Source organism: Typopeltis vanoorti, chromosome 22 (genome assembly GCF_054136105.1).
Source record: "Typopeltis vanoorti isolate ZY-2024b chromosome 22, IOZ_Tvanoo_1.0, whole genome shotgun sequence".
NCBI lineage: Eukaryota > Metazoa > Arthropoda > Arachnida > Uropygi > Thelyphonidae > Typopeltis > Typopeltis vanoorti.
The window spans coordinates 57,479,634-57,500,865 of record NC_143570.1 but is presented as its reverse complement, the minus strand read 5'-3'; the positions used below and the strand labels follow the sequence as shown (position 1 = coordinate 57,500,865).

General features: G+C 34.2%; 1 protein-coding gene across 1 annotated transcript in view; it reads right to left on the bottom strand.

Annotated features, from left to right (window-relative positions):
* LOC150094436 (small ubiquitin-related modifier-like) overlaps nt 1-21,232 on the bottom strand; it is an 80,866-nt gene that overhangs the window by 55,039 nt on the left and 4,595 nt on the right. The gene's annotated exons all lie outside the window — the stretch shown is intronic.

Below are 21,232 nucleotides of genomic sequence, written 5' to 3'. Positions count from 1 at the left end.
ATATCCTTGAAGCATGGAGTAATTACTTCGAGAAATTGCTAAATGAAACAAGCAGTGATAGCACAGTGGTAAAAAACACTCAACAGGCATACAGTCAGGAATCCATACTTGAAGTAGAAAAAGCTATCAAAGGCTTGAAATATGGAAAGGCAGCAGGAGTAGATTATATTCGACCAGAAATGCTGAAGTATGGTGGTATAAAAGTCATGCAGTGGCTGCACTGCATAGTTCAGAAGGCCTGGACAGATGGACGAATTCCCGATGATTGGAGTAGTAGAGCTCTCATAGTACCCATATATAAAAAGGGAAGTAAAACTGAATGTGAGAATTACAGAGGTATTTCCCTACTAAGTGTTCCTGGTAAGATATATGCAAGTATACTTGAGAAACGATTGAGAAGAATTGTGGAAGAAAAGCTTGGTGAAGAACAAGCTGGATTCAGGCCAAATAGAGGCTGTCAGGATCAGATCTTCACTTTACGACAAATAATTGAGAAATCATGGGAATATAACAAACATCTGTATTTAAGTTTTGTAGATCTGGAAAAGGGCATATGACAAGGTGCCAAGAGAGAAGCTATTCAATACGCTACAGTTATATGGTGTCAATGGGGCATTATATCAAGCAATACTTAGTCTTTATTTGAGTTGTAAGTCAGCAGTTAGAATTGAAGTACAGGAAGATGGTTTAATGTTAAATCTGGTGTGAGACAAGGATGTACATTATCCCCTCTGTTATTCATTAGCTATATGGATCACATTATGAAGGAAAGTGGTATTAGACATGATATCAAAATTGGAGATGCTAATGCATTTCTGGAAAAACCTGAGTTTCCAGGAGAAAAAACCCTGCTACCTCTGAATGGGATTGGCTAACTCACCTTCAATTGAAAAAGTCCATTTAAAGATTCCTCCCATCTCGACAAGAATCAAACTTAGACCTTTTCTAATAGAAGGACGCAACGTACCGTCGTTCCTTCAATTGCAATACGGAGGCACTTATCTATAGAAATTATAAATACAAGAAATCATGTTCTTGTTTTAATTCTTCACCTGAGCACAAGCAAGCAAAGTACACATGACTAAGCTGTTTGTGAGATGATTACACATAAAATTGTTCTAGTCCCATAATACACAGAATGCTCTCTTTCAGTCACATACTACTATGCATTATGGAAAGTCATTACCCAGACCAGTTTCAACTTTTATTGTAGCGCCATGAGTGGGAGCCAGACCTATGGAGATGCAAAAGCTAAATCAAATGCAGATATCATTTTACATATACTTGGTTATTATTATATGGTTATTACTATATTAAAATACTTTGGATTAGAGATAGTTGTAAAAAGTTTTTGCTTGCTTACAAAAAGTAAATTGTACCAGACAAGAAATCATATTGATTTCATCCTTTACTCAGGATATGGGTAAACAATGAGTGAACAAATCTGTACGTGAACTATTTTCAAAACTAGGCTATTTGTATGTGGAGACAAATGATTTCCAGATACTTGTCCAATACTAAGATAGATCAATGTGATATCATCTGCTTCCAACCCAAGACAGCCTAGTTGAGAACATACTTAAAACTTTTTCTTGCATAAATTATTTATATAATAACTTATACTACATTAAAATATAATTGATAAAAAAATCATTCCTCTCCCATTCTGTTTAACTAACCATACCATCTGAGATAAGCTCTGCTAACACATTCCTGAATGCTAACAATGGCAAGTTTTTTCCCAATATCCTCATTTTTAATATGATACTGCCATTGGCATCATCTGTTCACTCTCCTAATCTTTCTCAGAAATCTCACATCTGTGGTCTCAAGTCTTTGATCAAGTGTTTCATTTCTAACCCAGTTCTCAGACAGATCCGTAAGTTAAAACTGGTTTAAACTCTCTTGTATACAGCTAATTTAGTGTTCTGACTAACTTCTTTCTTATTCCATATATATTTATTCAGCTGACTTCTACTATACCAGCTTTATTAATTCTGTTGTTTATTTCCTCTGTAATTCTCACTGTTTTATTTCCCATTTTATTTTTTTTAAAATTATTTTATTCCCTTATTATGAGAGGTCTGCTCCAATCATTTAAAATTTGATCCTCTAACAAGGTCTTCTGAATTATGCCGTGCAGCCACTGTAAAATTTTTATATTTGTGGTCGTATTTCATCTAACTCCAAGTGCCTTCCACATTTCAGGTTTTGGATGGCTTTCCTACCTCAAGTACTGATATGTATTCCTGACTGCAATCTACCACCATGCTGTCACTGCCTGTCTCATTCACTGTTTAACAAGATAAGAACCCCCCAACACTTCTGTGTATGGCAGGAGGCAAATCCATTCTGATAATAGGGTAATCAATCTGTCTCATGGGATGAGGTTGTTTATTATTACACGTCAGAAATAAGCTTTTCTTTTTGAACAATCTGTTTTTAAAGTGGTAACTATTTTGCTTGTAGAACAGTTGGAAAATTTTACATATAGTATGAACAAACTTTAAAAAAGGTATAAAATAAAAAATATTGCAAGCGAAATTTATTTTTAAGAAAGTTTCGTATTAAAAAAATAATAATTATACAGAAAAACAAATTTTTTCAAATGCACTTAGCCATTCTAAAATTACAGTATTACTCACACTTTTATGTCTTAAACCAATTAATGTCTTGTTGTGACTAATGAAACCATACATAAAATTTTGAAAAAAAAAAAAAGAACCTTTATCAAATCCTTTTCAGTAATCACCAAAGGTTTGCATAATTCTTTGATAATTGAACAGATGGAAAATTTTACATATAGCATGTAAAATTAAGCAGCTGTTCTGAAAACTTAAAAAGATTCAACAATATCCCAGTTATGTTGCAATGATGAATAAAATTCTTCATTTCTGCCTAAATTCGATAGCATCAATACCACAATGATGTTATGGTAGTCTCAAAGCTAGAAATCCATGCTCTTTGAGCATTGTGTCAAATTTAAATAGTTTATTTTTGAGCGTTTATCTTTGTTATAAAAAAAAAAATGCATTTTTAGGAAGGTTTGGAATCAGCACTTCCTCTGCTCATTTTTCGAAGATCGTATTGAATATCGTTCAATAACTGGTTCAATCAAGCAGTTATTGAACTGTCTTTGTAAAGTAAATTTGAATTCAGTAAAAAAAAATATCTCCACCTCCACACAAATTTTAACTCATTCTACTTAAATTATGTCACTTCACATCATGATAAGTTTCCTTTAATTCTGCGAATTTTTTAAAAAATATCTGATTTCATGAAGTATTTTTCTTAGTTTCTCTTTTCAAATGAAAATTAATTTTTTCTTCCAGCACAGGAATCAAATTTAAGAACAGTTGACACTTTTTTTCTCAACTGCAAAAAATTTGTGAATAGTTCTTCTCATAAGGTCAACATCAAAATCATTCAAAGCCATATTTTCGATGCTTTTCTTTCTCTGGTGGTTTTTAGAAGATTTAAATGACTTGTCTTCACCTTTTGATTCCCTACAAACTCTTTTAACAGTCAACTCTGATAGGCCCATAATTTCACTTGCAAGTTTTGTGGCCTAAGAGATTGCCTTCTAACAATTATTTTTCACCGAATGTCAGCACATTATGTAATATTCTTTTACAAGCACTATTGAAAGGTTTAACACCAGAATTTGTTCACAATACTGGGCAGTAGTGCACTCAGGATTTAATCTGGGGTGGACGAGATGAGTAGACGATTTGAGAATACACACTATGCATCGCATGTGACCTATGACTGAGTATCTGCAATGATCACTAATTCATAAGTAGTATAGAAATAGAAGACAAGACACAAAAAAAAAAAAAAAAAAATGAATGTTAATTAGAAGATTTTTGGAAAATTTTCCAATGTTTTTTTCCCTTTTTCTTTGGGGTGAGGAAGGGCCCCTTCCCCTCCCCCCTCCTCTGGGTGCACCACTGATACTGGGTCCATTATACAAATAAATACAAAAAAAAATGGAAAAAAATGAAAACAAATATCAAGATAATACAGCAAGAAACTGGTGACACATATTGGTGACAAATCCTTATTACCTTTTCTCCCCTTCAACATGAATTGACTCTTCTTGGCACTCTGGCAACAACAGCTCTCAACTGTGGAAAGACAGTAGCAACTGCTCAAAGTAATTACTCCAGACATAGAATAATTTCATATTCCGTTTTCATGTCACCTTTATCATCCTATTCCTTTTATAGAACTCTTTCATCCATTTCTTAGCTTTTTCAATATCCTCAGAATATTTATTTTCTATGTTCATACTAGTCTTCCCATGACTTGTTTAGCTAGTTTTACACAGTGCTTCTCTTTCTTACATTTTTCACTGTATTCTCTAAGAACACAAGCTAACTTAATTGCAAGGAACTTTTGATATTCTTTCTTTTCCTTGACCGCCTCTAACTTCTCAAGACGCCCATGGAGTTCTGATTTTTCTATCCTTACACACAACTTCACCATATTCCTTTTTTGCCAAATCATTGTTAGGGTTTGCCACTGAATCTCCAAGGTTTAGTTCTTGTCTTCAAAAGCAGGATTGTCCAAGTGTTGTGGAGAATGTAGAAGAAGCAGTGTATGATAGTGCACGAAATATGAATGAGAGTTCTTTCATTTTATCTTGAATATGTTGGTGTATTTAAGTTTGCAGTCCACCTCTGAAAGCAGCTCAACTCCAATTCATTTTACAATTTTCTTACACTCTTCTTTTCAATATGCCATTCAATTTTATCCTGATCAAAACTAAAAAGTGATCACTCACTCTTCCAAATCCTCTGTAAACTCATGTGTTTGGAACCAGTGGGAAACATCGCTATCAACAATAACACAGTCAGACTTCTTATTTCTTACATCTTATCTCCATTCAAATTTGTGCACATATTTATGTTGAAACATGGTGTTAGTAATAACTAGTCATGTCCAGAACAGAAATCCAGCAAGTATTTCTTATTATTATTAGCTTTCTCTTTTTTTTTCCCAAATTTTCCCAGAACATTTCTATGTCTGGTAGTCATTTCCTACTCTGCTGTTTTGATCTCCAACAAGGACAAACTTTTCCTTTTTCAACATGTTAGCTGCATTCTCTAATGCCTTTAAAAATTCTTCCATTTCTTCCTTAGTACCTTCTGTGGGACAATTAAGTTTCACCATCCAATTCCCCATTGCAACATTTGCCCACATCACTCTACTTGACTGCCTGCCATTCAAAAAGATTATTCTCATATTTGGTGTTGAATACCATAGGCATTCCTTTTCCTTGATTGTTATTGCCTGAATATAACATTCAAGGAAAAGTAATTATTGGTTAATAATTCTGCCACCATAGGAGATTTGGTGCTATAAACGTGAGGTTTGGGATTAATTAAACAGTAATGGTTAGAAGAGACATAAATCAATTTGTGTTGTTATAACTTACAGATGTTCTAAGAACTGCATTCTGTGAATGACACTTTCTACAGCAGAATGTAACAGATCTGTCTCACATGCTGTTATTCTTTCAAGGTTGCTAATTTTTAAGGTCACTGTAACATGCTGTTAGTCTTTCAAGGTTGCTAATTTTCAAGGTCACTGTACCAGCAAACCAATGTGAGGTTGTGCTATAATCCTGTATGAATATGGTAGAGTCAAGGCATCTTTGCTGCTGCAGTTGTGGAACAACAAAGTTACGTGGCATCTCTCGATACCTAACAGCAGAGATGGTACAAGTCACCGGTCCTGTCAGTTGAAGTTCTTTGAAAAAGTAGATCGATGCAGTGAAACCACACCACACTGTGACTTTCGGTGAGTGTAAAGGGGGTCAAGATGGAACGAGGGTCATTCACATCCCAAATGCAACAACTGTACGAGTTAATGCTACCATTCAGATAAAACTATGCCTTGTCACTCCACAAAATCTTCATATTGGAATAAACTCACTAAGTATAAACTAAGTATCAAAGACATCTTCAGCATATAAGCGAAAATTATACTAATAAAATAATATTTTAGGCTAGTTTATTCCAATATTATAATTTATTTAAATATGCCTACTCATATTTAAAGTATTTCCTTATTGAATCCATTTGCATCCTCATCCTAGATTCACTGCTATTTTCAAATCATAAAATCATTTCTCTAAGATTTGTTATTGTGATTAAACCTTTTCTGCTATCCTTCAAATGGCAGACTAGCACAGCATTAGCGTAACCACATTGTTGATAGTAAAGCTCAACTATCAATGCACATTCAGTCTTATGAGTTATCAGAATGACACAAATCTGTTTTGGTCTTCCTTATATCCACAAACTTATTGGTAGAAACAGTGAGATTATACAAATATCACGAGAATCTAGCGCCAATTCTCCGCTGGTGCCAGAATTTTGTACTTTTTTTTTCTGTAAATCAAAACACCATGTTCCAGAGAACTTACACCAAATTTAGTTGAATTTCATCCAATACAGGTCTCTGAACACCTCTTCTTTAATTATGGCCACTCTGCACAATACTCCAGGTATTCATACTTCACGAATGTAACTAGGATGGATATTTCTAGATGACCAAAGTTGTCTGACATCAACTTTGGTCATCTAGAAATTATACTGTCAGAAAACGAAAAAAAAACACTTCTCACTTTGCTTGACTTTTGGCACACCTGGCAAGAAACCAACAACTGCCTTTTAACATGATTCCACTATAAAGTAACAATCCTGAAATAGTCTTGGGATAGCAACTAAACATGCAAGGAATGATCTATGGTGGAGATTATACCTATCCTTTATTTTACAGGTTTTATCCTAGTGTTTCTGCATTGGCTGTATAAAGTAATTATAGATGACGTAAACGGGATCAAAAATCCCTTTTGGGGTGACATCTTCACGAACTGGTTAACTGAGAGGTTAGCATATCTAATCGGCAACAAGAGACTGCTCGTTTGAATCCTGACATGTGCACAGAAGTGTTTTCTTTAGGTAGGAGATGAATTTCATTTCATAGTCTGAGACCACCCATACTGTTTAGTGGAGGTCTGAAATGGCTTGAAAACATTCCATGTTTGGTCTCTAGGGTACAGTTTCAAGATAATGTCTTCAGAAATAAAACAGGAAAAAATCCTTAGCACACATTCCTAACATACTACAGGCTTATAACATTTTGCTGGTGGGAGTCAAAAAAATTCTAATATATCATGCTTTTTAACCTGAGCCTGCTTTAAAACTATCCAATATATGCCCATGCTGTGTATTGATCATGTGTGTTCAATGTTATCCACATTGAGTTCCACCACAGTTCTGGATAGCATGCATATCAAAATATTTTGGAACTGCAGTTGTCTGCAGGTGGGATCAATGCCAATACAGTGTGATACACAATACTGCTTCAGTGAAAAGTGTTTAGCAGAACCACAAGATTAAATTATACAAGCTATTAAAATTTATTCCAGTCAGTCTTGTCAATTTTGCATCATGGCATCTGTGAATGAGCATAATGCTCCACTAGTGAGAAATCAAAAAGCACAGGGAAGAGAATAATCTTGTCTATGAAGAGATAAATTTCCTTTATTCAGATGGGAAAGACAGAGGGAGGGATGCGCAAGGGTCAAAGTTAAATGACTGGAGAAACATTCAGATAGCCTTTTAAGGAATGTAGAAAACTGACTGGGGCTTTTGATCTAATGTTCAATACTCCCCTTCCTGTTGTGCACCCCCATTAATAGGTATCTATCTACATACTAAGCTAATGAAGATAGGCTGAAAATTTGAGATTCAGTCAACCAAATTGTATTCTTATTGGCTTAAACCCAAACAAAATGATGGTATAACATGATGGAATTTCATACCGGCTGTTTAAGCAAAGCATGCCACTGTTTCTGTCAGAGAACTAGAACAAACATTAAAAGCAGCCACTGAAACACACTCTACTAACTTTAAATCACCATTCAGGACTGTTTTCACTTTTTAAAACAAAAATTAATGAAGCGGTAGCATGTATGCTACCAGTGTACGTATACTTTTAAATGCGGTCTTTATTTGGATTCAGAAATGGAATTAGCATTTTCACAAATCTCTCATAACACTGCTTCAGTATTTGGCTCAGTGATAAACTTGAAACATTAGGTTTCAATTTTTTCATGTCTCAAAAGAGATTTATCTTTGAATACAGGAATGCTCTTCATTCATTTCAAAGATAATAATAATTCTCCTTTAAAAAAAAAGCATAAGAAATTGTTATCACCAATCAATGAAATAGATATTAACTAAAGAAGCTCATGTTCCTATAAAAAATATCTATTACTAAACCAAGATATGAATACATCTAGTTTAAATTATAGCTCTATTCAAAAGGAGGGGGAAAATAAAATTAATGATAGTTTCTACAATAATGTTAGAGTGCTAAATTATAATGTTAATCATTTCAAAGTGCTAAACAATGATTGAAATCAATTCTCAATAAACAAAATTTATAAAAATTTAAGCTGATAAAATAAGATATTATTATGGAATGACTTTTATTGGGATTATATTGATCATGTGCATATAATAAACAACTATGTTATACCAACTAGTTTCACCAACTAAGGCTGTTGGCATCTTCAGGGTACATAACTGATGTAAGGCACTAAAAAGTAAAAAACTGTTACAAACTATAATCAACCGATTCCAATTATATTAAACAAAGAACAGAGTGTGTACAATACATGCATAGAGCGTGCATGGTCTCACTTGTTGTTATTTAGGAACGTTCTATAGTTGGCACTGTAATTCAGTTCTGGCGAGTTGAGAGATCTAATAAGGGTCTTCCAGATCATGGGTAAGATTAGTCCCTGGTTCCTGTTAAGGTTTTGTATACAGCAGGCAAATGTTGTGGCCTCTTTAAAAATTCGGGAGCGGAAGTCCTCCTCCATGTAAGGAATTGTGCTTCTATCCCACTCTATGGTATGGTTCATTCTTGAGAAATGAAAAGCTAACCCCGAATTTTCTTCGTTATTATTGACGTCACCTATGTTTTCTTTTTGCCTAATTTCAAGGCTCCTTGAAATTTGGATGATGTAATTCAAGCCGCACGAGCAGGATATGTTATAAACTCCAGCATATTTGGAAAAAGGATGGCTATCTTTTGGAGATCTTAAGAATTGTGTAATTGTTTCTGTAGGTTTAAAGGCCACTCTTATTTTATGTGGTGTAAGGAGTCTAGCAATCTTATTGGAAACTGTCCCTAAGTATAGAATGATGATGGTAGAAATATAACGTATATCATCTCGTTGTCTTTGTCAGGGTTCAGAGAAAAGTATCTTGTGGAGGAGTCTTCGAGGGAATCCATTCATGATAAGGTTGGTAGATATCAGGGACAGTTCTTCCTGGAGGTCTTGTTGATCTGTTGTAAGGAGAGAGGCACAGTTCTTGTGTACAATACTAAGTTTCTGAGAAATGTGGTGGCAGGAAGTGAAATGTAAATAACGTCCTGTATTGGTAGGTTTGCAGTAAACTGAGAGGTTGATACCACCATTCGGAAGCTTCTTAATTTAAGTGTCCAGAAATGATAATTGGTTATCTTTTTCAAGTTCCAGAGTGAATTTGATTGTGTGGTGTAGAGAGTTGATTTTGTTAAGAAAGTCGAACAGGTCCTTTTTTGTGTAGTTCCAAACAATAACAATATCGTCCACGTATCTCCACCATACTGTGGGTTTAGGATCTGTTTGAGATAAGATTTTACTTTCAAAATCCTCCATAAAGAGATCAGCACAAGATGGAGAGATGGGGATACCCATTGCAAGGCCAGTCAATTGCTGATATATGGTTTTATTCCATAAGAAAAAGTTTGATGTTAAACAATGATGGAACAGAGAAGTAATGTCTTGTGGGAGCAAACTTCCTAAAATGTTAATGACTTCCTCCACAGGGATGTTAGTGAATAGAGATGTAACATCCAGGCTGGCGAGTAGATCCGTATTGGAGATAGAGATGTTGTTCAGTTTCTCAACGAAATGTTGGGAATTTCGTATATAAGTATCCGAATTATGGATGTGTGGTTTGAGGAGACCTGCCAGGTGTTTAGATAACAGATAAGTTGGCGAATTGATTCCATCCACAATCGGGTGTAGTGGTATTCCATTTTTGTGTACCTTGGGAGCACCATATAGTCTTAGTGTTAGTGGATGCATGGATTTCAATCTTCATTTTAAGTCTATAGACCAGTTCACCATGTGACGTATTAAATCGTTAGTGTCATTGTGATTCTTTAGTATTGGATCTGTGACTAGAACATGGTAGGTCTAGCACTGCATTCAATATGATAATATCTTTCTTTTTCTTCAAACTATACAATGTTCTTTTTTCCAGAGCAGTGATGTTTTTGTTAGGAATTCTGGATGATACTACTTTTTAATCTAATATCATTAGCTATGGGTTCCGGTAACGACGAGACTGCCTTTTCTATATTACAAATGATATCCACTTTAGGGACATGATCAGGTGTTATTGCAAAATTGAAACCTTTTTTAAGTATATTGATCTCTGGTTTTGTTAATACATGATCCGATAAATTAAAAATAACTTTGTTGTCTGGTAGAGACAACAAAGTTATCTCTTTTTGTATAAAGATCGTTAAATTTTTTATTCGGTTTCGTTTGCTTGTTGTAAAGACTTTATCATAGCTAATAGTGACCATTCTGTCCAAATGCAACCATATATCTTGGTCTAAAGTAATAGAGACATCGTCAAAAATCTATTTGGCTTAAAAGAAATCTGGTATGAATCTGTATCCATTCACATAGAAGTGCCAAAGATGTTTCGCTCGTCTTGAATGGAATTGTTCTTTTAAAAATAGAAACTTTGGAATAATCTTGTTGTCTCGACATCTTTTCAAAAAAGTGAGGTGATTTAATAGTTTGGCCTTTTTACATTTATTTCCTAGTTGGTATAACATAGTTGTTTATTATATGCACTTGATCAATATAATCCCATTAAAAGTCATTCCAGAGCATTTTTGTCAAGAAAATTAAACTTGTTTTTTTTTTTTTAACAAGATATTATCATTATTAGACACCTTCAGGGAGTCCAAAGACTCATAGAGGGAGAGTGTGCCAACAGCATCGAACAATTGATCTCCTTCCAACTACTAACTGCGTTCACACTTGCTTAACTTTTTGCTGAGCCATTAGTAGCAGAGGCTCTACCAATCGATCAACCTTTGCTGGCTACAACATTAACAACTGCCAGCCTGGTTGGCAAGTTATTAGCATATTTTCTCTGCAACCAACACAATAAACACTCTGAGTTTAGTGAATGCCTTCAGGAGAGAGATGATTTTCAGTATCCAATATGAGACCACCACATTGCTCACTGGAAAAATGAAGTGGCTTCAAGAAGTTGTTTGGTTTCTAGGTTAGGGTTACCAGATTTTCTAACTTTTAGTCCACACGAAGTATTAATGTCCTATAGTAGTGTTTCAAACTTTCGGTACCCCCCTTTTAAAATTTTAGTGACATGGGTGTACTCCTGTCTAACACAAAGGCAATCTGGGAGGAGTTATATTTCATTCAAGCATGAATTATAAGGGTATTTATTTTTTTAAATTTGTGTTATAATAAAATTACACAAATGTGACATCATTTTTCAATTATTCAATATGCATGCAGTAAAAACAAAAATTATGAAATTTTAATTTTCAATAATAAAAGAAAAGTTACTTTTGTTGGGAAGTAGTTTGGTGAAATCTATTTCTATATTTGTTATTTTAGGAGTAGCTGGGACTCTAAGCAAGACTCACAATTTTAAACTTTTAATGTAAATAGTTCAAACCCCATGAATGGAACATGATCCTGCCATCAACTAGATGCAGCTGCAAAGTAGGTCAGCCGAAACATGCCAAGAGACATTTTGTTTACAACTTTTTTAGATTTTTTTTTAGTAATTGAAAAATTAATTATAGCCTAGATCTGCATTTATCTACAAAAAAAATAAAGGTAAAAAAAAAAAAATTCGAAAGTGTTTACAAAAAGTAGTGTCTCATCTCCCTAAAGCCTTTTGCTGATTTTCATATCAAATTTATTAAAACAGCTATTCAAGTCAGGCAGAGAATCCTGCAGATTTTGATATCAGGTTTAAAACCATTGCCCTTCATAATGTGATCTGTATAAATAATGAATGACAGTGTTGATAATATGCAACCTTGTCACTCATCTGATTTAACATCTAAGTCTTCTACCTTCTTCCATTCAAACTACTTACAGCTCAAATAGACTATGTACTGATTGATATAATGTCTCATTCACACCAAATAACTTTGAAAAGCTTTCTTATTGGCACATTTCTCATATGCCTTTTTCAGATCTACTAAAATCAACGTTATATTCCCAAAAAATCTCAAATATTTATCTTAAAGTGAAAATCTGATCCCGACAATCTCTATTTGGCCTGAATTCAACTTGTTCTTCACCAAGCTTCTCTTCCACAATTTTTCTTAGTTATTTCTCAAGCATACTCGCATAAATCTTAGCAGGAAGAACACTCGATAACGAATTACCTCTGTAATTCTAACACTGTTTTATTTCCCTTTTTATAGATTTCAATGAGAGTACTTCAATCATACAGAATTTGACTTTCTGACCAGTCCTTCTGAATTATACAGTGAACACTAAAATTTTATGCCTGCATATTTGAGCATTTCTGCTTGAATATTATTATTATTTCGGGCGACTCCAGGAGTCCTTACTCATCGAGGGAGGCCCTAAACATCACGTCCACACAACTATGCGATTACATTCTCACAGTATCTATCATACCTTGTCTTGAACTCGTTCACCGTCATAGCACCAACAACAGACTCTGGCAGCTTATTCCACTCATTTACCACTCTAAAAGTAAAGAACCCAGCTCTAACACCCCTGCTAACCACACTCTTGCCCAGCTTCCATAGATGTCCCCTAGTTCTCCCACCACCAGTCCTGATCTCAAAAATATCCTCTGAATTAATCCTATAGAATCCCTTTAGCAATTTGAATGTCTCAATCATATCTCCCCTCCTCCGCCTATCTCAGCTACTTAGCAGGTTTTTGATGGGGGGGGGGGGGATTCTACTTCATGCATTGATATGTATTTCTGATTTCATTCCTGTTGAGTGTTTTCTATTACCGTGCTGCCATTTATTGTTTCTTTTAACAATCTTTGCAAATAATTTTTCCAAACATCTAAAGTATCTTTATCTTCAATTGTCATGCTACCTTTATCTGATTCCTTTTAAATGCCTAGCATTAAATGCTTCCATAATGCTTGGCATTATACACACCCAAAAGGATGTGCTTTGCATTATGAGATACTAAGGCAATTAACAGAAAGTTATTAGACTATATACAAGTAGTTTTGTTGTGAAAATATTTCACAAGCAATCTTTGCTTACACTTAAAGGATAAACCAATAATATAATTTCTTGGCATCTATAATTTAATTTAAAACCAAGTGGAAAAACTTTCAACAGCCTCCAGAATATTTTTACTTCCTGAATCTACCATGGAGTTCTGTGTTTTTTTATCTTTGCAGATAAGCTCATCATGCCCCTCTGGCTGAATCAATGTTTTCTTCGGAGTTTGCCAGTAGTTAATCTCCAAGGTTTCTTTCTTGTTTTCAATCTCTCATTTTTTTTTTTTTTTTTTTAAATAATGATTGTGTATTTGACTCTACGGTTCACTTGTATTAGCTGCTCGAGTTTCATTAGTTTCAATTTCTTACACACCTTTCTTTTCAATACAAAACTCGGTTTGATCCTGCTCAAAACTAAATAGTGATCACTTCCAATTTCAAATCCTCTGTATACTCATGTCCTGAAGCATTGGAAAAACATTATCAACAATACATAATCGATGAGACTTTTCTTATTTCTTGTATCTTCTCTGCACATAAATTTGTGCACATTTTTATGTTGTGAAACATAGTATTATTAATAACTGAGCAAAAATCTAACAGGTACATACCATTATTAGCTTTGCTCTTTTCTCCAGATTTTCCCAGAATGTTTAGATCTACAGAACCAACTATTCATTTTTCATTCTGTCAGTTACCTTCTCTGATGCCTCAAAAAATTCCTCCACTTCTTCCTTGGTAAAACCTTCTGTTAGTCCATAAGCCCATATAAGTCTCATTATCCAATTCCCTGATCTGATATTTGCCTACATCACTCTACTTGATACCGCTTGCCATTAAGGAGATTATCCTCATATTTAGTGTTGAATACTACAAACACTCCTTTTCTCTGATTGTTATTGCCAGATATTTTGTATTTGTTACTCAGAAAAGTCTTACCTGTTTTTTTGTCTTCTTTGTTTCAGTAACTCCTATTATATCAATCTGGCACCGATTTCGATCCTTATATAAGTTCTTTTTGCTATAACCTTAGTATTACCTGGTCTACCTGCTCACTGATGAGACCTCAATAAGAGTTGAAACCGGTCTGGGTAGTGACCTTCCACCATAATGTATAACATCATACATCTCCTAGGAGATGTGCTTTATATGTAATACTAAGAATAGTGATCAGAACTTTACCCACCTTTGCAACGAGTTGCCCTATGTGCTTTAGCTTACGCTACAATCCACCGAAATTTTTATGGTTTACTATATTCAGTATGAAACTTTGATTCCGATCTTTGAGTTTCTTATTCGGCTTTGAAATAATGCGAGATTTAATATCCCCTTCATTTAAATAATGTTACATTGCTGAAGTGAAGCCTATTGACTCTTATTTATTTAAATATATATATATATATATATATATATATATATATAATATTTTATAAGTCATTATTTATAATTTTTTAAATAATATTTATTTATATATTAATTTACAATATTATTCAGCGTAAAATTGATTATTGTATTATTAAATTGATTTTAATGATGTTGGTTTGAAAAAAAAAAAAAAAAAAAACGGTAGTGAGAAAAATATTTATGCATTATAACTCACCAAAGAAGTCAGCTGAGCAGAGGAAACAGCAGAAGAATGTCAACTTATCGGCGAAATGCTTACCATATTTACTCGAACATAACTTGCCCTCACTTATGTATAACTCTCACCCATGATTTTACTTTATGAAAAAAGATATTAAAAAGTTTTGTATATACCTTGCACATGAGAAATGTTTAAACATGTTCACATTGAGGCGATTGTAACTTGCTCCCTGCGGTTAACACGCTCTCCCCAATAACCATTATACTGCAGATGCAAGAAAAACAAGTAGTTTAACTGTATCCCTGAATAAGGTACAGAGGCTTTTTGCAGTCTGTTTAATATATTTCTCAATGAATAGTACAATTAGAGACAGCTGGAATAAAAACAGTGCTAACTAATGAATCACATGTCCTCTCCCACAAACTATGCTGTATAGACTCAAGCAAAACCATGTTGTGCCGAAACACAGTATCTAACTAAAAACTATTGTCTAATTTTTCAATTACATGAAATGAGTGTGAAATTCTTGATGTCATTATGACAGATCACAAAGGATAACTACAAATAAAATTCTACGACGAACTGAAATATGCCATATAATGAGTGTGTGTGTTCGCCTGCCAGCTCAAACGCAAAAAAAAAGCAGCATTAAAATTCAACCAAAGGTTGATATTTTGTGCTGAAACCTTGCCTATCGGTAATGAGAAGTTCCTTCGGAACAATAAACGACACCCCGTAGTGAATGTGTTAAAATTAACCCTTTGACATATAAATTATTTTTAAACTCTAAATTCATTTGAAATTGATGCAAACTTCGTAATGTCTGCGATACGTCAAAATCAATTTTGGTGCAATAAACAAAAGACGTGTCACAAATGTCTTTGTATGCTAACGGGTTAAGAAATATATAGGTAATCCTCGTATAATGTGGATGTTAGGTTCCATAGAAATGGCGCTTTATATAAATTGCATTATGAGAGACTCAGATCACATAGAAAAAGTAGGGTTATGTTCCGAAATCGTTTTTTTTTTTAAATTATATACACAACAATAACATACCCAACAAAACATATATTTTTATTTAATTCAAGTGATTCATGTAAGTTAAGAAAACAAATCTATTCTATATATATATAAAGATAAGACGAAATTTGAAACGTTTTTATGTCACGTTTTTTGTCTCTTCATTGTTTTGAAACGTCCAACATGTTTGCCTTCATGAGACAAACACATTGTTGTTTCATGTCTCGAGCCATCAGAATTGAAGGAGAACCGGCTTACCAGCCTGGAACTCGGGGGAAGAGGGGGGGGCTAGTACATGGTATAAACTTATAAAAATTACATTTATGCACATAATGCATAAATGTTTTAGGCAAAATAAAATAAAGTGCATATTTTAATCATCATTACTGCCTTCAAAACTAACATTTCGTAGTATGTTCTTTATTTATGAATGGCCAGAGGTCATCATCACTTAATCTCTTGGACATCTAAGTATGCAATGAGAATTATACTAATATATAATTCTCATTGCATACTTCGGCTGGTTTAGTTATCAAGAATTCAGTCATAAGACCTTGCTTACCACTATGCTGCAATTTTTTGTTAAGTTCATAATATGAAGCTAAACAAATATCCAATTGTCTCGTGAATTTTCCAGAGCACTCCATTGAGGGATTATTATCCGTAAAATAACTTCCTAACTTTCTTACCAAGTCCAATCCTTCTAATATCTTTAAATTGAATTCTTTAACGAATTCATCACAATCAGAATCTTGAAGAACTTTCCCCGTCATCTGGTTCAACGTCATCTATTAATTGTACCAGTTCCTCCTCATTTTCAAAAGCTCTCTAAGTGACCATTATTATAAAAATAAATTTTTTACATAAAAAAAGCATTACATATTGTATGTAACTCACCAGAAAATAAAGTGCTCAGCTTGAGATTAACACACTTATGATTTTTAATGCGCTTTGCTAGCAGAAAACAAAGACAATTTTCAACAATAAACACTTTATACGGTAAACAATTGTTGTACATGCTTGCTAAAGGATATTTCCCGTAATATAAATTCGCTACTTATAACTACATGCCGATACGGGCAGATGCAAATTTAACGAAGATAAAGTTTGATTTTTAAGTCCTGCGGTGAAAAATATATGAAAAGATAAAGGATTACTACAATTTGTAGACTGTGTTAAATCGAAACCACGTTGTATAAATACCACATTATATGAGGGTCACCTGTATAGTGAATGTTGTTATGACGGTTTCAGATGTTATGGAATTCAGTTGAAGAAAATTAGCATTTCAACTCAACAACTGTTGGTTGCCTTTGTCTTTTGGTTGTGTGATCTTTTGTTAATACCACACCAATCACATGCAAGTCTTCATAGCTGCTCTCTTGTGTAAAACAAAATTTAACTTATACATATTGTAATAATTAAAAAAAAGTTGAATAATTTATAAGCATATAAAAAGATATCGCCTGTAAATTGTTGACGTGCCATAGGTTCACCATCTAGGCATTAAACCTATAGATGAACTTCCACCAGCACCTGTTATAACTTATTTAAGATTGAGTTATAACATTACACACAACAGAATTCAGCAAATTTGATGAAAATCGTTTTTTGTTTCCTTTTCTTGAATTACACTGAAAAGTAGCACACTTACTGCAGAAAAGCATCATGAGTGGCTATGGGTTGGATAATCTAGAAACTGTGCTCTAGAGATCTAAAAACTTAATTTTTCAAGAACTTCACACCTCCAATAAGCAAGGTGAATTCCTCTCACCAGACTATAAAATTCATCACCTAATAGATATTTAGAACTATTTTCCAGAAAACAAGACATTACATGGATTTCTTTAATGACTTACTATTATTATTCAGGACCAGCATGGAGTCATAACTCACCACGAGAAGCACATCTTAAACAACACAAAGTCTATCATATCACAACTGTTTGTGCACTCACTACCCTATCAGCCAATGTATTCTGCAGTCCAACCACTCTCCATGCAAAAGTCACTACTCACCTCTCTTATTACTTCTATTCATAACTTCCAGAGATAGCACTGTTTCATAATTTAATCACTTAATTGCAATGGTCACATTATTGTTCGTCCACGCATTATATTTTGCGCTACACGAATCATTCCACTGCGATATATTTCCATATATCACATCTCACTCCATTCGTTTCTTGCTCACCTACATCCCTCACTCTGTCTCTCTCCTTGCATTCTTACTTACATGCATTCCTGTCATCTCTCCATCGCTAGCTACTGCCTTCCTCTCAATCATTCTGATCCCCTGGAACTTCCACTCTCTCTCACTCCATCTTTGTTAGTTACATCAGTTAGCCTTTCCAGTCTCCTAATCTCTTCTTTCATGCTTCTCAACTCATTTTTTCATATTCTCCATGTCTTTTCTCAGCCTTCCCCCCCCCCAATCAACCTACTTTCACTCAACATTTACCTACCCAATTGTTATTATCCTCTAAATCTACTACATTCATTTATACACAATGCTCATCTTCCTCACCCTCGATCATGCTACTCATGTCTGTCAGCATTTGCTCATTTCTGACACTCACTGCTACCAAACCAAAGTCACTTAAATCTATGCTGCTATATCAAGCTCTTCCTATCTCCTACAATCGTATGCAGACATGCACTCCCTGATCACTGACCTGTCATATTTCTAACTGCCAACACACAAACATTCTGCAAGCACCATATGCCAAAAAAAACCCTGTGGTATACAGTGTAAAATACAGTTCTTGAATGGCAGTGGGCTGGGTGACAACATATCAGCAAACACTTATGACAGCCACCATTATTATAACACAGTACAAAACCAAGGTCCACTAAAAATGATAAGATACACTAAAAATATATTCTAAACAAAGTATCCACAGTCAATTACAATTTAACAAAGAAAACTCCTTGTAACTTAGAACATATATTTTAATTTATATCAAAACTGCTTTTTTTCCCTCTGACACTAAATTAATGCTTCTGTTTTGATCATTGCACTCTGGTGGATCCCCCCAATATATAAAATTTACTATGAGTGCAAGACCCAAGTAACCACACAGAGGAAGGTTCTCAAAAGAATGATACAGAACTACTACAGAACTTACCTGAGAAATATCATTAAATATATTGTGAGGTTGACTGGGCAAGTACATTTTTTTTTCCTAGTGAGTAGGATTTTACATAATTTGTTGAGTCCTGATTATAATGCACATAGACATTAACTAAACCACTTTATGAAATTATAATTATTCTTTGAAAAACTTGCACAGTATTTTAAGCCTTTGGAATTTACAGATTTAAAGAAGTTCTATTTTTAAACAGAATCCCCATGCCACAGTTTAACTCTTTTGTTCCTAGGTTAATTATAATAACAAAGTCAAGACTAAGCAAGCTCATATGTGTAAGCACAACGAGTATGGATCTTGAGTGCTTTTCTTATTAGCCTCTACTGTCAATCATAAGAAAGGTTTCCCAAATTAAGAAAGAGTGACAGTCAGTTCATGATGCTATTTTAAAGTCTTAGTTAACTCATTAATACCAATGGAATACAAGAATAGATAGAAAACAATGATGTGAAACAAGACTCTGGAGCAACAAACCTTCAAAACAGAAAAATGTTAGGACTACAAGGCTTTTGATATCCATACTGCAATAAGATTTTAATGATCTTTTCTGATGAAAAATCAAAGTGTAGCAATGGATGTAGTGCATATGAAATGGCTAGGGGAAGATGACTGTAATCAAGATTTAAAGAAAGGAAATAAAAATTTCCTTTCTTTCTTGCTCTCCTAATGTCACCAGAATAGCTGGTGACATTAGGAGAGCAACAGAAAATTAAATATGGAGGGGGAGGGAAGAGATTTTAGGTAAAGGAGATTTAAAAGAGATGACTACATATTACACACTCATACTTGTACATGGCATATCAGAGCAGACATATGTACAAATACATTTTTAAAAAATCAAAAGAGTGCATAACTATGAAAAGTAATGTAAGTAGAAAGAGAGGATAGTAACGTTTCAGTTATGAAAAGCAAGTGTCATTTTGCCAAACAGACATGACTCAAGTGTAACTAAGGACAGAAGTTTGTAAAGTTAATGCAGAATGGTTTGGGAGGTGTGCATTACTTTTCTATGTCTATTTCTTATTTTACTGATATGCTAATTTAATTTTTTTTTTTTAATTAAAAACAGCCACTGTAGTTTGGGGGCGATCTTCAGAAGCCTATGTTGCTAAGTTACACTGACAGAAGATGTGCTAGCAGAAATATCTAAAAATTCATCTGATATATCATAATTCCACTTTTTCTGTTACTATTTGCACAAGTGTCACTGCCACTTTTATGAAACTACTGAAGTGCTTTTTATACACTACCATGTGGACTGGCTTAGTGAAATACAAGAACATCTATCTTATTTCCTGCAAGAAAAATATCAATTTATTTTCCCTTACTTTTCATAATATCCAGCAGATGAGTCCACCAAATAATTAAATATACTCTTTAGAAAACAACTTTCTACTTGTACAACTGCTGACTGCAGAATTTTCAAATCAGCAGGAACTTCAGAATGCTGTCCATCCATGCACCAAAATTCTCTAAGAATGCTTGAAGCTATCCAAAAGAAAGCAATATCACAGATTCACTCTGTAAGAAAGAAATTTCAGTTGCTCGATCATAAACATTTAGTGCCTGATTCTTCCATATGTATTTCAATGGACAACATTCTGCTGAACCAACCACTATTATTCCTCCATTTTTTTTTTTTTCCCCCAAACCTGTACAAGACAATGACTGGTCAATGTCCATGTATTGTACAGCTTGAAGCCTACCAAACTAGCTCCTCATCCTCCTCTTTCGATGTACTTCTGTCTTTTGTCTTGATCAGATTAAGGCCTTCACCTGTTCAAGAAATGTATCAACAGATTCTTTCTATCTCCTTAGCCTGTTATCCCCAGACTACACTAAAATGTTATGGGTTTTGCAACCTTTTGTGTGAGGGATAATAAAAGAGCTCTACTCTCCAACCAACTAATATGGATTCAAATCCCACTACAGCATGGGTATATTTATAAATGTCTTTAGATGGCCTATGAATTTCACTTTCCAATATGAAACCTGTTATCTTTCTTATTACAGGATTTAAAGAGTTCCATGGTTGATTTCTCCCTTAGTCTGTGGAAAGGGGAGAAAGGGGGGGGGGGGGTATGCAAGTCATCTAACTCAGCCACAAATGCTAATATGCTA